The sequence below is a fragment of the Ambystoma mexicanum genome, chromosome 1q (assembly GCF_040938575.1).
Source record: "Ambystoma mexicanum isolate Mex_15411 chromosome 1q, UKY_AmexF1_1, whole genome shotgun sequence".
NCBI classification, from domain to species: domain Eukaryota; kingdom Metazoa; phylum Chordata; class Amphibia; order Caudata; family Ambystomatidae; genus Ambystoma; species Ambystoma mexicanum.
This window is the reverse complement of record NC_090922.1, coordinates 1097517898-1097535281: the sequence shown is the minus strand read 5'-3', so window position 1 is coordinate 1097535281 and position 17384 is coordinate 1097517898. Positions and strand designations below refer to the sequence as shown.

Genomic DNA, 17384 nt, shown 5'->3' with positions numbered 1-17384 from the left:
TGGTTAATTATTTTACATTCATGTATCATCTTACCTCTGGTATTAACACATCGACCATGAGTGATGTATTTCTACAGGACAATGAAAATTTCAGAGCTTTTTTAATTGCTTCCATCAAACTTCTTGTCTACAATAAAATATAGTACATTTAACTAATTCTCAGTTAGGGGTTATTTTAACAATTGCAAGACAAAGGGTTTTTCAAAACAATAATGTTTTTTACTCGCATCACTTTCGCTGAATATAGTCATCCTCATTTTCAGTTCCTGTTTTAATTTTGGCATATATGTTGGATTTGAGAAGAGAAACATTCGGTTTGATTTCTTTCTACCTTTGATAATATTAGATGCATGTTCCTGTTTAAGATAAAAGAACATAGAATTTTGGTTAGGTTTCACATTTGTTAACAGTTATCATTCACAGTCTACACCCCCATCATTTGTCATCACATTAAGAGGTGGTCTACCTCAGTTTGCAATTTAAATATACCTGTATTCTTCATAAACATTCATTAACAAAACAGACTGTGGTTTTCACAACCAGCAATTTCATTATTTCACAGTCTCCGATACAAATTGTACTGCAATGTATTAGAAAATCATATTTTGTTTGTGTGTAATATTATGTAGCGCTTGATTGGCATGGTCATCTTTATTAAGTTTAATTATCAATCTTGCAGCTCTGTTTTGCACTCTCTGAAGTTGAGTGATAGCGTATTTTGGGAACCCCAAGGTAGCAGGAGTTTCCATATTCCACATGAGAGCAGATGGAGTTTATAACCATTAACTGGAGAGAGAGAAAAAAGAGATAGAAACTGAAGGATATATCAGATGTTTCCTATTAACGTGAAGCATAATTTAGTTATTGATGAGGTTTGACTCTTTAAAGTAGCTTAAAATCAATATAAATACCTAGGTTCTTAACAACACATTTCTGTTTTCGCAAGTTACCCAAGGAGGTTGTCCAGCAGAGGGTTCTTCAACTTTTAGGCTTTTCATTTACCGCAAACATTTTGGATTTGCTTTTATTGATCTTTAATGAGTTAGAGTGCTTCACTCTATAACAGAGACTAGTCAGTATTTTGACATGTGGTTTCATCACCCCCTTTTAAGTCAACCATAATCAGGTTATTGCATTATTAAATAAGGATACCTCAGTTTCATGTAAAAGATCAATTTGTGGATGGTAGAAAGGGTTTAACCCTGTTAGACATCACATCTCATGGCATGCGCTTGAGATAAGTAGGGACCGACACTGATTTGTTTAGAACAATTGGTAACAAAGACTGGATCCATGTAATTGCTGTGAAAACATTGAGGACCTACTGTTTTGCTTGTCCTCCCAGAATATTAATGTTCAAGGAAGTGTGAAATACAGCTATCATATTGAGATTAATTCTTTTTTAAAATAATTAAAATCTACTATATCAGTAAAGTACATTTCTTTGCATGTAGAAAATAACTATCTTATTTTTACTTTTAATCAACATTTACAGTACACTTTTCAGACAATTCCAATACTTAAGCAATGAATATGACAATTCTTTTATACATGCCTTTATTTCATCTTTGTTCAGTAAAGTCTTTATGCCTTCATTTTCAAGTTCTTCTTTTAGCCTTGAAAAATTGAATTTGCAAATCAATATATTTCTGAGACATTTCTTATTTCATAGTGATAGATAAATGCATTTCAATAATCAGATTCCAGCTACAAGCTTTAAAGCAAGTACATATTCCATATATGTTTACATTAGTATGTCCAGGGTTCGAAAGACATTTCACTATGAACTTTATTCTTAATAATTCTCTTCTCTCTTTGTAATCCATACAAACGGTGATCTAATACCATGAATTATCATCCACATTTAATGGTTAAATAAAATATTTACATACTATTTTTTACATCGCACTAGAATCAGTTTGTACCACCAATGCCATGTCAATGCTAAACAATTTAACTGCGCTGGGACAATAGCACATGGCCAACAAGCTTGTTGTTATGATACGGGGAGCGCCGGCCCCTCCTGGGATCACCTCCTGGGACATGAACATTTACCCGTTATCATGTCCGGAGGCGTTCAGCCAGACATGGCACATTTCTATCTCACAGAATACAGCGCTTTGCGGCCCCATTTCATAGAAGCTGGAGGTTACAGCAATATGCGTTGTAATGTGGAAGAACTACGTTTCCCATCATTCTTGGGCTTCTGGGTTGTTTCATCCAATGGGAAACGTGGAGCCTCGCATTGACTCGTATTTTACGTTCTACGTAATGCAGAAGTTTGCTTCCTATTAAAGTTATTACGGTGGTTTTGTTCAGAACCTTGTTTCCTTGTAGTAAACTTTGCCTGCTATTGAGGATTCCGTAACTGGTTCCTCCTTCTTTACAAGTTCCCGGTTGTTCCATAACCGCGGTAGTCCTTTTCTCACCTTTTGGACTTCCTTGTTATAATCAGTCTTCCTGTGTACCGAACCTTCAGCCTGCCTACGGACTACTCTCCTCGAATCTGCATTTGTCACCGGTCTCTCCTTCCTGTGTACCGGACCTTCAGCCTGCCCATGGACTACTGTCCTTGAATCTGAATTTGTCACTGGTCTCTCCTTCCTGTGTACCGGACCTGAGTTGTTAAACGGATTGGCTTTGGACATTCCTTCTTTGCTGCGGTTTCTGCCACATCGCAAGTATTTCTTTACCTGGGTAACCTCATACTTTTTTTCTGTGTTTACACTTTACTTTACTGTTATCCTTGTCACCTACAAGTCTCGTTGTGTTCTCTTACCCGCCTGATACTTACCTTTTCCTCGTGAACGAGAACGCTCTGCAGGGACGTGCACCACCCCGACTCTAGTGTGATCCGCGTGCCGTCAGGGTTAGTCCCCTTACTAACCTTACCTATTTGTTGTTTTGCACCAGTCGTTGTGGACTTTCTCATATCCTTCTTAAATTCTTCATACGCCTTTCACACGGTAAGACTATAGGCTCATTCCTAGTTACCAGACATTCATTGACCCTGTTCTGTTTAGTTGAGCTTACCACTTTCTCATTGTTATCTCTGTCCCCAGGGTCAGGTTACATAGAAGAAGATTTAGCTGCTATTTAGTGCAGGTATTATTATTTGTGATATAGCTCTGTTTTACCCATTATCATTACCTGATAGCAAAACGTTGTTGTTTCCTTTACAGCCGGTGTCTATAGCGGTGTGTGTTCCCGCTCTTTTGAGTGATCGGTCTCCTTCACTGTCTGTTCTGAACAGTCTTGGGACATATTGCTAAAAAGAGTTATTTTCCCTCAACAGAGAGGAGGCCCTTGGTTTAGGTCTAACTAAGGGCTCTACTATCAAGTCACGGGCCAGGTTCTGCAGTATCACCAGGATTACCACCCGGTGAGTGACACTTGTCTTCGCAGCACTGCAAAGCATAAAGTGCCAAATAAGAACTGAATTCAACTTATGGTGCAACTACTTTATAAAAAATAACTTAGTAGCTCTTCTGTTCAAATGTCTTCATCTTTTGTAATTCCTTTTCTGACAAAGCACAGGATAGAAAACGTGTTATTATTAATGCATGACATGGCACTGTTAACCGTGTCATACTTTAAAAGTATTCCATTATCTGCAATTGCAGTTTTGTCTGTAATTGCTTACTGTTTGGTTTACCAAGACTAAACAGGTCAATTACCTGTAATTCAGTTTTAATTAAGGTTTGTGATCAATTTGTGTCCTGCATGCATCTTCTCTCTTTACTAAACTATTCAAGCTGTAGCACCCACATTATTTTCAGCTCATTATTTTAGACATTCTTGTACAATATATACATATGTATACACCATAAAGATTAGGTTGTGATCGAACGGATAGTGAAAAAATGGGTCTTCTTTCCTTTATCCATATCTGTTTGCAACACCTCAGAAATGGGCCATGTAAATATCAACAAACATCACCATTTTGATACATCAATGTATATATATGTTTACACAATATAATATTATACCGCAATATTAACCTCTCCAATGGTAATGGAAATTTATTGTGACAACCACAGTGAAATTTCATGTCCAAAATATTCCCAGTTACTGCTAAATCTGTACAGTCCAAATGCAACCACTTTTTGCACTTCTCGCATTCAATCCACTGAAGTGTTTGTTCTTTGGGGTACAATGACCTACACATGGAAATACATAGAAAAATATAAGTTAACCATCAACCATTACTGGTATAATGTGCAACATTTGAAGTCAATTCCAAATCTATTTTACATAGTATTTAGCAATGGTATTACAAAGGATAACATTTGCACATCAAGCACCTGTGAAAATGCACCATAGTAGTATAAACCTTGAACAACAGCATGTTGGATAACATTACATGCAATGCAACCTCTCTACCAAGGTCACCTTCGGTAGCTAACAATGTATTTCACATCAGGATTTGACCATTATGGATAGTTCCTTACTTTTTTTCATCTCCATATCGATCTAAACCCATCCTATGGTACATGCATCCCAGCTAGTGCCTCCAGCCATTGCCCATGTTATCCTCCCTTCCCTTTGTCACCTTTGTCTTATGGTTTATCATCGACTTTACTCCACTGTTTCCAATTCCTTCTTGCCTGTATCCTCATTTCCTTCTCACCCCACAGACCACGGTCTGCTTTACGCCCTGGGCAGTGACATAGTTCATTCACACTGACAAGGTTGCAATGCTTTAAGACCCTAAGGTGGTGAGGTGCACAGTATGAAAGGTAATTAACATAACATCACTTGATGCACATTACATTTTCGAAAACCTTTTGTTGTTCTAAAATATATCATATAGTACACTTTAATTTGCTCTCAAAAGTCGCCTAATGAAAATATTTACACTACTTACATTAATAGGAATTCTGATTTATTAAATGTCTTACTTATTTTTTGAAGTTTTATTTTCTTGATAAATGCAGGCCATGTGTGCAGCTGCCATACATTCAGTGCCAGACACTATTTTTGGCTTCCTCTCTTCTTTCAGTGGTTGCAAAATTAATTCTGCTTGAGCAATTAAAGTTGGTCTATTTCCTACTGCATCCTCAGTTGACTTTAACACCACATTGCTCAGTTTACTCTCTTCGTGAACAGAAGTTACATTTCTGTTTTGTATTTCCTACAATATATATTTAGTTAATATAAAAAATGTAAAAGCCACTTGACAACAAACTGTACTTCCCGACATCATATTGAATTAAAAGCAACACTCCCCACAAAAAATAATGTAGTTACATATACAGTATACAGTATATAGATTATAATGTAACAAACTGTAAACAAGTTTCAGAAAGACTGCAACCGCTTAATTTGGCTATAATTATATTTTTGAATCTTTCTTGGCAACAGATAAGTACTTTATGGTGCTAATATATAAACATTACGCTCAGGAGCTTGGCTTAAATCATCAAGCTCATTAACCAATTCTCATGCTTAAGGGTTACAAATGGGACAAGGACGACCCTGGGAGCTGGGGGGCTGCCGCTGCCACCCACACTGGTATGCTGGCACTGGAGAAGGTAGACTGTGGATTCCCTAAGTTACCCAGCCAGGACACCTACTCTAGGAAAAGGTTGGACAATTTGTCTCCCATAATCACTCATTCCCAACAGATGATAAACCAGAATGGACGAGAAAATATGCTTACAGATTTGGAATCAGGAAGCTAATTGGGAAGACCAAGATCACCCTCTGAATTTATTTCCACTCCTCCACCCCGGTGAATCTGCAACACACACCACTCCCCCATTCAATATCCAGAGTGGGAGAAGGAAGCCTAGTCCTCAACCATAGATATAATGGACACACATACAAGCACACTTCATTCTTACATTCCTAATAAGGTTAATACCTCATACTTGCTGTTGCAGAATAGTCATAAGACATGAAGCATGATATCGTCTTAAGTGGCATAGGTTATCCTGCGATAGTTCTTCTAACACCATTTCTATTCCTCGAATTGTAGTATCAGTTGTCTATTAATGAAAATACTAATTAATGGTTATCGGTTAAGCCCATGTAACATGTTTATTATCACCCCACCCTCCAACGCCTTCCCTCCACCCCCAGGGGAGTGTCCAAGACCGCCCCAGCAGAGGATGTGGTAGCAGTAGGGGTATGGAAAAACATACACACGTCACTGTGCATCAGTAATGGGAGTAGGCAACAACCCCTGCAGTAGGCGGCTAATCTCTTTCACCTGACCAGGATGGGTTTACCAAAGTCACATACATTATATCGATAGTCCACTGCTCTCACCTTCCAGTAACCCTTCATATGTGTCTAAAAACATGTACTATATATAACACATCAATACACAATACATTTAAATAGATGCCCCACACGTTGTTCATGTTCAAAAGCTTATCATAAAACAATGAGTAATGAACACTTAATGAATGCTTCATACACTCTCATGTATGAAATAAGTCTTTTAATTATGAGAAAAAAATAATAAAGAAACATTGTTACTATAATGGGCAAATGGTCTCTACGCACAACACCCTTAAAATGAAAATAGTCACTAAAGCATCAATCATTGTCATTGCCTCTCATTTCTGCTACATCTACTTAGGATTTAAGACTTGTCCACCATCTCCAAGATATCATAGTCCTCAAAAAACATCGACCTGCCTCATAAAGGTCTCATCTCACCATTAATGCTAGGTAATCTTCATAGAAGCACCTAAAAGCACTTCCCCTTTCAATACCTCAATACCTTTCTCAATGTGATATCAATAGGGGACAAAACTCCACATACTCACTATCTTAGCTCATCTCTATCCGTCATCAGCTTAAAGCTGTTGAGGGAGGTAAGTAGTCTTTCTGCGGTTTTGTAGTTCCTTCATATTGCTATCTCTTTTTTACTATTTATCAGAACACTTGGTGCTTGTCCCAGAAAAGCCTGGAGAGCAGGGAACTGCTTTATTATAATAGAAGACTGCAGCATTCTAACTTCAAGGTTACTGGCACTCATCACAGATTCTTGCAAAAGAAAACTGATGTAATTTAATTTAACGTTGTTAAGGGAAATCTGTCAGCTTTCTTTTTACTAAATATGAACACATTTGCATCGAGTCTGGGTCTATGACTCAAATATGCCGCTTAAAGCATGGCCTAGCCCTAGCTATAATTGAGGTTACACATCACATGAAGTTTTAAAAACATCTACAAATATAATATTAGACCTACGGTGCAGACAAAAACACCACAGCTCTCACTGTCCTTCTGTATCCATTGTGTTGGGATCTCAATTTTCCACTTCTTTAGATCCCATATGTGACTGAAAATATTGCTATATCAAAGTAAAAAGGAAAAATACAACAACCATGTATTAATAACTTAGATATTAGTACCATGTTTATTCTACAATGTTTTCATCTGCCACAGTTAAATCATGCATTCATGAATATGAACACGACATATATAAAAAATGTAACAGTTGAAACTCATACCCCTCTAATAAAGACAAACTTTAATTGCAGTACATAACATTTATACATCACTTATACATTTAACAACATTGACCCAAAATATCTCGAGAGGATAGCTTAGAAACCTCTGGGTATTAAGTGCATTATAAATAACCCATTACAATAAAATATCACATTTTTTAAAATATTTTTCTTACCTAAGGATTTCCATCTCCTCCTCATTAATATTTAGATATGTTCCCAAAGAATCAAATATTTGTATCATTTTCCTCTTACCATTGAAAATCTGAAAGTATCATGTGTAGGAAATTACATATACAATATTACTTGCTGTGAAAAAGCCACACAGTACATTATCTATGTTCCCTATTTTATAGTTTGTAAATAGATTTAAACACATGTAAATTAATTCTACACAATCCAAGAAATATATATGTTGTTAGCTCCTAATGACTTTAACAGCTTACAGAAAATGAAATACCTATTTTATTTCTTTTTTAAGTCCTGCCTTCTTGAATAAAATAAATAGTTCAGTCATGAATATTAGCCAGATGAATTAATTTAGCTGAAAACCACTATAAACATCTTAGAAATCAAACCAGTATAAGGTGTACATAAGGAAAAGATAATTGTCATGGGCTTGAAGGGGTACATGAAATTATCTGCTACACGGTAAGCAGATAAAGTCCTTTAATTAGGTAATCAAGTAAACCCCACCAAATACATCCGTACATATCTATTGCTACAGCCAACTGACAGCCAATGCTGCATCTTTCTCCCAAGGATCCAAATTGTACATTCTGTTCTAGTACACAACATATTCCAGCTAGAACACTCTATAGGGAGTAGGATGCTATAGTACAGTACCCACAAAGCTGAAACTATAAGGGTGTATTGGATACAGGAATGAGAAGAGTCTTGCAGATAGTAAATGATAGGCTTTAGGTATAGACCAGCACCGATGACAGTGGTTACAAAAGGGCAGGTACTCCAATTAAGAAAAACATGTTTTGTTCATATTTCTTCTGTACACCGAATGGCTGTAGGGATTCCCACAATGTCACTGCAAGTTCTAGCCTACTGGGCAGGTTGATATTACAGGGGTTCACACTCATTGCCATGCAAAATGAACAGCAGAAATGCATTAGTGTGACTGGACCCTAAGGCTAATTACAATACAAAATGTGTTACAGGACTGAAACATGTATGTCTCTATCAGGAACATAAGAGTGACAGACAGTCTCCTAAAACAGGAACCAGCACACTGTTAATGAATATGGTATACGCGACACTACTGACATGCACCTATTGCCAGAGACAGATTGCCTGCTGTAAATCACAGCAGCCAAATTCTGGAATAATGAATTACATAAGCACAAGTGAGCACAGGACCTGTAATACAAAACTTCAATGAAATATCCAGGGAAAGAACAGGAATTCTAAGTAAGCAAGGATCAAGAGGACAGGAGCCCAGTTAGAGTGCACTGGAAATACATAGTGGAAACTATGCACTATCATAAAAGAATGCCATAGTTAATAATAGACAAGTAAACAAGACTTGACAAAACTGTCACACTAGAATAAAAGGGACTGAACTGCAAACTGTCAACAAGGAAACTAGAACCAGAAATTCTAGACAGGACCAACCATACTGTTAACAAGCAAGCTCTTGACTATAATTAATCAAACTACAGGTGATAATAAGAACTACAAGCCACAATGAACAAGAGAACTGGAAACATAAAGTAAGTGATGCAGACAGAACACTGACGACTGCAGTTAAAGAAGCAGAAAAACTGCATCAGATAACATAGGATTGCAGTCAGAGTAGTAGGCAGAGAATTCATGGTTTCAGGGTAGAAAGCACAGTACTTCAGTCTGATATCACATGGCTACAGGGCAGAGGAGCAGGTGAACTGTAGCCAAACACCACAAGCAGAGAAAGCACAGTTTTGCAAGTTATTCATGAATTTTGGTGAAGTGCGAGACTCCTCTGATCCACTATAGGGTTCTGCTGCTGTTTGACTCGTGTATTAATGACAAGGATACACAATACTGTCAAGATGTCTCCTAACTATTTGAAAAGTCTAAAATACATTTTATAAATACAAATTAAAGCAAAAATCTAATGTATTGTCTTATGAAATATTCTTTAATTTTAAATGTTTATTTTTAAAGATAAATCAACTTACCCACAAAATAAAATGATTTCCAATTTCTGGAGAATTCCCACCAACAACTCGAGGAAAATAGACAATACTCTCTTCATGAATGCCCTAAAAAAATAGCAATGTATGTTACTTTTAATCTCCCTTATTCTGTTTAAACAAGTTCAGAATATTTCTTTGTGCTTCACTCTTATGAAAGCACATCCATTGAGAATTTAAATACTTGAATTTAACATTGATAACATGTCAGCATGGGTCACTTGTTTGTGCCGAAATCTCAGTCTGTTAATAACAAGTCTGCTAACTGCAACCTGCTAATTTTACAGCATAATTATCTTGTCATGTGTACTTAGCTCTGTGTCTTTCCTTAAGGGTCAATGATGCATGGTAGTACAAGCTGTGCAACAATCCCAAGGCTCACCAGTATGGTTTATTAGACAGGGGGCCTCATTAGGAGTTTAGAGGTAACCATGGCGCTATTAGCGCCATGGCTGCCTCCAAACCCTTACCGACTCCGCCCATGTGAATGGAGCCATTACCGCCCCATTCCAAGGTTGGCGGGGGCGGTAATTCCCCATTCACCAGGGCCCTTCCCCATTCCCATTGAGCCCCTATAGGGCTCAATGGGAATGGGGAAGGCACTAATAAGGTGCAAATTGTGGTACCTTTATTAGCTCTAAAGTCCCTGTGCGGGTCCCGTCCTTAACGCCTGGAAAAACCAGGCGTTAAGGGAGGACCCCCAAAGGGAACTCGTAGTAGGGCGGTAAGGGATTACCGGTGCCGGTAATCCCTTACCACCCACCTCGTAATGAGGCCCAGGGTCTTAAATGACACCTCCCGGGTGGTGGTGGTGTCAAGAACAGGAACCCATGGCAACAGTAATTTACTTAACCAATCAAGGAATATGATATATGCAGTTTAATTAGTACTATCAAAATTGCAATCTTTTTTATTAACGGGTTACCTTCATGCTATCGCATTCATTACACGTTGTATATTTTGTCTGTCACCCATCGTTAGACATGGTATGTTTTGTTGTAGTTGTCTTCCAGCACGTACTTCTCTCCAACACCAAACATAATGAAATGTTTCTATCATGTGGTGCTGAAAACAGAAAAAAATATTAACAACAATGTAGATAACAATTGTTTGCATACTAAGAAATAAATATAGTTTTCTAGCTATCTTTATACATTGGTGCTTATATAAAGCCAGATTTAGAAATTAGTTCTTAGTGGCATGTTACCACTGAAGAACACTTTTCTAAATAAATCCCAATAAATCTGATTTCGACAATCAACTATAGTTATGACGTTATGGCTGTGAAACTAATATTAGCAGTACATTCATCTTTATTTTTTTACACACGTTTTTAAAAATAATTCCTTCAAAAACTCAAGTAAGTGGAAAAATACTCCTAAGTATGTAAAAGAAATTATGGTAATTTCACAGATTTGTGCATTATGTTTAAATTGATAATGTGGAATGTTAATAAGATTATAATGACTTCTATTTCCCTACTGCATACATTTTCTGCATTATAAAAGTATCAAAATGTTTAATACAAAACAAATAGAATGAATTCAACTTACATCCTTTTTGTCCGAAACTATCTGATAAATTCGTGCATTGAGAACCTTAAATAAAAATATTGTACAGGTGAATAATTAAAAATGTCAATATTGTCAAATAATCTACATTATGAAATATGATTGGTATGGCATGTCACATCTTTGCTTTCTTACATCATCTGTTAGCCAGTTTCCTAATGGACGTTGTGTCTTAGATTTGTCTTCCAAAAGCATGCTAACGGTGCAAAGGCTCTTCAAACCCTTTCGGTTCTGTGGACTGTTACCCACTAATGCTAATCTTTCCTCTTCATCACCACCGTCATTCAGAATTTTCTTCAGATGCTCCTTTTATAAAAGAAGCAATGTTTAGGTTAAATATACTTACATGTGAAATGTTTAGGTAGTCTATCTCTCAAAAAGTCATACAATCACATATTGAAAGATATTGATTTGGATACATTCTATATAGTCAATAGCACATAGCAACTATCAAGCACATTTTAACATATCGCAAAAATAAAAATAATTAAGTATAATGACATTTTGATTAATACTTTTTTTTTCCCTATGAATTATGTTGCAAAATCACACATGCATGGTATTATCTTCTTTATGAAAATCAAAATTGAAAAATGTAGCTAATAGTCTACAGTACACCTTTTGATCATAACCTCAGGTACACCAGGAAGCTAACAACACCAAAAAGAACTGTGCAAGATTGTGAAGACATTCTGCCCACTTGCATGTGACTTGTGCAGCGGAAAATTGTCAAAACATCAGCATGTTGTAGGCAGGGGGTGATAATGACCAATGAATCCTAATGTAAAAAATTCATTTGCATGGGTATATGAATTGTGTGAATAATCTTAAATGAAAAGTGTGGGCTGATGATGGGCTGTCATAGACAAAAAGGCCTCACAATTCACAACAAGATGCACTTTAGGCATAATATTTGCACCGTTTCCAACTTTGTCTGGTCTCCTCTATCACAGACCAGACCCAGGGAACAAGTATATTGATATGTGGACACTTATTATTATAAATGACATATCATAAGTGCCCAGCTAACAATATTCTGAAAAGACCCCTGACAGCAATGATCTGTTGAAAATACAAGTGCTCATGTGCTTTTTTGTGCGCACTCCCTAACTTTTCAGCTCCTTGATGCCGGTGGAAACGTAAAAAATGCATTTTTATTGATAGGCTCTTCACGGCTAACCCTATGATACCACCCACATCTAACCAGTGAACCATAAATAAACAGGAATCTTCATAGCGAACATTTGGATTTGCCTAGTTGATCTAGCTGAAGGTGCGTTGTACCAACTGTCATATCCTTTTTTGCTTCATAAGTTCTCTACTTGGACTGAGGTCCTCAGAGAAGACATCTGTATCACAGAATGATGCAACTTGTAATCACATCTCTGTCCCCACTGATCTGTATGAATTGGCCCATCGTTTATTAGATTTATCGTCTATCACTCAAACAGTGTTACTATTCTGTAATAATAGATGTTTCATTTGTTCATAATAAGAGGACATTTATATTTCTGCTCACCTCATTTTTTGAATTTATTGGAAATGTATCAGCCAAAAAAGCTTCAAATGTTTTCACTTTGGTGATTTTTTGATTTTGTATTTGTAATTCCATTTCAGTTTCAGCGTGATCTTTTTCAAACGCATTTTGAAGCATTTTTTCATCTAACAAGAAAGATTTCATTTTTAATCATTGAATAACTAACCATAGCTCTATATAAATCATATCAAGTTACATATAGGACTGAACAATAACTTACACATACACATGGGTGCTCTAGATATGCTAGAGCATAAAAAAGTTATAATACTTTGTGAATGGCTAAGAACAAAACATGAAGACAGGAAAGGCAATCAGTATTTAAAACTGGATAATAATGTGTTATATATTTCTATTTACCTGTTTTCTGAAGTGCAATCCTTCCATCGAGAAGCAAAGTAAAATTAGCTGATGTAATTTTTTTCATTCGGTTTTCAAATGTGCGAATTATTTTTTCATTGTGTAAATGAAATAAAAGGCGGATTGAAAACACAAAATGTAAGTCTTTCATGTTACAGACAAAGTATCGGTTGGATGCAAGAGCTCTATTCATTTGTTCAGCTTCAGCAGTATTCACAAATCCCAACAAGTCAGAAATTAACATGATGCTCCGTAACTTTTCCTCTGGTCTTGTCTGGTTTTTTTCATGAAAACGATCATATAAAGATAATCTTTCACTTGTGCCCGATATGGGATGCTGTTTCTGGCACCATTTCCCTTTAGAACTCTGCCTGCATTGCATGGGATTGTTAGATTTTAGATTTGTCAGCCATGGGATTTTAATATTGAGAGTCTTATCTGCAGCTTTCTTAATATTTGCCTCAGTTGGTTCACAAAGTCTTCCATCATTAGGCTGGAAGAATTCTTGCTGTGTTCTGTTGTTTGTATGTCTAGCAACCTGACCAGCAATGTCAGAAATGTAAATACTAGGCGGGTATAAAAAACTCAATAGCCCATCAGAATGATCTCTTGCTGATTCTTGCCACCATAACGGGGAACTATAATATATTACTGAATGAATGCAACCCGTGTGAAGAACGCCTCCTGCAACAACATAAAATCCACACATGATTGTAGTACATGATCTCATAATTTTATTCAGTGGACTATGTATGGCCCTTTTTTGTAAAGTATCCTGTCCAAACCTCAAATAGAATATAACATTAAACATTGTAAACTAAAAGTTAAAAATTAAAGACATGGCAAAAATATCATCATGTACAATTATATCTCATTTGAACATGCCATAACAAGTGCCATACTAAAGATTTGTTGGGAGGCATCATTCGTGAGACTAAAATAGATGTCTTATTTAATGTTAACTTACAAGAACAACACAAATTTGACATACTATTTTGCATTTCGATATGTCTAAAATGTTTCTAAAATCTAATTAGTAAAGCATTTTATTTCTTTTTAAGACATACCTCCGGTTTTCTGAAGTTTAGAAAACATTTTTGGGTAAATTTCTTTGTAGAGAACAAGCTCTTGAAGTCGGTTTATAAGGTCTGTTCTGGATCCTATCCCTGATACACCCAAGGTTTGGCAAGCACTAACCAATTTCTCTTTAGATGCCTGAGAAAAATGTTTATTGAAGCATAGTATGCCATCTCTAGTGTAATGAGAGCTTGCATTTAATATAAAAACAATTTCAAAACAATGTTATTAATAAAAAAAACAGATGAATGATGTGAGTGTTTAAATAACTGGATTTAAATATACATGTGCTATTTAAAAAATCGGAAGAGATTATTGTGAAAAAACAAAGAACCTAGTCCCCGGGATCCCGTACTCAGGTGGCAAGGAAAAGGCAATAGCTTTTGGATCCTGACGCTGGTGGTGGACAAGAGAGGGAGGATCACCTGCAGAGGGGGTGCTCGGGGAGTGGGGGAGAAGCACCCAATGGTGAGACATGGTATGCCCCCTTTATCCACACCCCATCTAACCCCTACCCCTGCTTATTGTATGTGAAACTACAGCTCCCATAATTCCACCCCACTTTACATTGACAACAGTACTGAGCCGAGGAAGATGAGTAATGAGGTCAGAAAGATTACCTCCACTGACTTTCATTGGCTCTGTCCCTGCAATGAGGCCAAGCAGAGTCAGGCACGTCGTCCTAACAATACACACCTGCCACTTGTTAACACTCCGTGTGAGAATAAAAGGTAACGCGCACAGGGACACTTTGAGCGAGGCTGGGTACGAGAAGGAACAGCTATTTTGGGGCAGACCAGGCTGTGAACATTCTTTAACAAAACTGATGAATGGTTCTTAGACTAACCTTAAAAAGGCAATTGAAATAATTATAAACAATTATTCAATATCATGTTTACTGTATTGTAAAATGATCCTTTTGAATCTTTAACAAACAATTTAAGTGGCACTGTAACAGGTATATTCTCCAGCGGAAATACATTTGAGAAAATTGTAAGTAATTTGAATTGATACCTCTGACGATTCCAAAAGAAATAAAACCTTATCTTCATCAATTGTTTTTTCTTCTTTATGAACAATTTCTTCTCTATGCTTTAATGGCAGTCCTTTCTTCACTTCAGTTTTTGGCACTAGGTCTCCCAATCTGCTTGAACTCCCAATCCAAGGCACAAAATTAGAATAGTTTAATTCAGTGTAGTATGGGTTTTCTTTTTCATTCCCTTGAATAATACAAAGGGGAAAACAAAAACAATTTTATTTAATTAAAATCATAATCATTTCTTTGGGTGGTAATTCAAAATGCTCACATTACACAGTATAAATAAATTTAATTAAATATCTAATTAGCAGTTTTGTTTTTCAAATTCAAAGCATAAACATCATAAACCAAAGCATTCAACAGAAATCACTCTTAAAATTAACAATTGCATGGAACAAATTAAAAGTATAATATTGATGTTGTAAAGCACAAGTAATTGGATATTTCTCATTGATAGTTACTGTGATATAAAAAGGTAAGTGTCATATCCCCATAGAAATGGTGTGATAGTCCAAAAGAAGAGATAATAGCATCAAAGAGTAAGTGTAGAGCGGGACAAGGAGGGGAACCAGGACAAAACCTTGAGGATCACTGTGACAAACAGGAAAAGATGGAGAGACATTGTATGACCTAGAGACAGAGTAGGTGAAATTAGAAACTTAGGAATTCAACTATTTAAGTAGAAAACCAGAAAAACCCAAATATGAAATACAATAAAATAGGAGAGAGTGACAAATAGTATCAAAGGCTGCTGATCAATTAAAGCTAATTAAGAGTGAAGAAAGAAGAGAGTTACAGACTGAAAGAAAAACATTCTCAGAGTAATGATCAGGGCGAAAGGCATATTGGAAATGAGGAAGCAGTGTGATGAAGGTAATAAAGGATAGCATTTGAAAGTAGGAGAAATGCTCCAAGACCTCAGAAAGGAAAGGAAGAAGGTAACAATTGTACTGACTTTTTCAAAATCTGTAAGGAGCTGGCCAATTCTGCTGCAGTCTCTACCTCTCCGGTCTCCTCCCAGAGCCTCTGCATGGCCTTGTTTTCTCATTTCACTGCTAAAATTCAGGACATCTTGTCCACCCTCTCTTCCTCTACCTCTTCTTCCTCCTCCTCTGACACTCCTGGCCCGTATGAGGGCAGCTCTCCTCCTCCTTTCTCCTCCTTTCCCCTGTTCATCCTTGACAATGTTTCTAGACAAGTCTGATCTATGAAAGTCTCATCAAAGCAGGTTGTAGGAGGACTTTGGATATTGGATATAGATAGAATCAGCTGGTGCATTAGCAAATGATAAGGGTCAAGTCCACTCCATGATGTGTGAGCATGGATCTTATTAGGATTGTATGAACTATTCAACACCCAATGAGGTATTCAATGAGAGTCATATCTTCAGCACCATTGAATGTTTAATAGACACTCATTAAAAAACAGCCGAGCAATTTGTTTTAGAATGGGCTACTAGCTGAATTTATATTGTATTGCAATGTAATAAAATGACTCTGCCTCTGGCTGTACATCCAATTACACACCTGAGTTTATTCAGAATTCAGAACCTAATGCACACCACTGTATACTGCATTACAAAACACTAACTTTGATTTCAGTTAGAAATTAACTAAATATTTTAAATAGGAAATATTTTAGCAGTCAACTGAATAAAATCATACCTTCGAAAAGACCACATGCAATTATTTTGTACTCCACATTTTCCCAAGCATTTTTAATGTTGACTTTTAAGTCCTCTTCTTTATCACGACACAGTGTCGGCCTTTTAAATAAATGCACTATTAAAAATGTAGAGAAAAGTAAATATTGTTTGCTTGCTAGAAATACATTTGTTTTTATACACATTATTTTTCAATTGTGTGCAGTGAGAAAATATAACAAGGCATGTGATATATTTAGCAAGTTGTAGGCAGAAAGAACTGTATACAATTGCTTCCTTGAGGTCATCATATAATTACAAGGAGGAAGGAAAGGCAACGCGAAAAATTAAATATGGGTATTTCTTCACATAATTTAGCCAGATTAAATTAACAGTTTTGGAAGTAATGATGTTCCCCTTTCTGAAGTCGAAGCAGAATAAGTATGTATGGCCAAGAAAGTTCATAGAGCAAAACAAATAGTAATTAATGTACATAGAATAAT

The 17384-nt window shown here is 36.4% G+C and overlaps 1 long non-coding RNA gene across 1 annotated transcript; it reads right to left on the bottom strand.

Moving 5' to 3' along the window:
- Nucleotides 1-14012: 14012 nt before the first annotated feature.
- LOC138522035 (uncharacterized) lies at nt 14013-17111 on the bottom strand. Its single transcript, XR_011283222.1, has 3 exons — nt 16904-17111; nt 15215-15420; nt 14013-14338 (listed from the first exon to the last, which is right to left on the bottom strand). It is a non-coding gene; the product is annotated as an uncharacterized lncRNA (long non-coding RNA).
- Between the last annotated feature and the right edge of the window lie 273 nt (nt 17112-17384).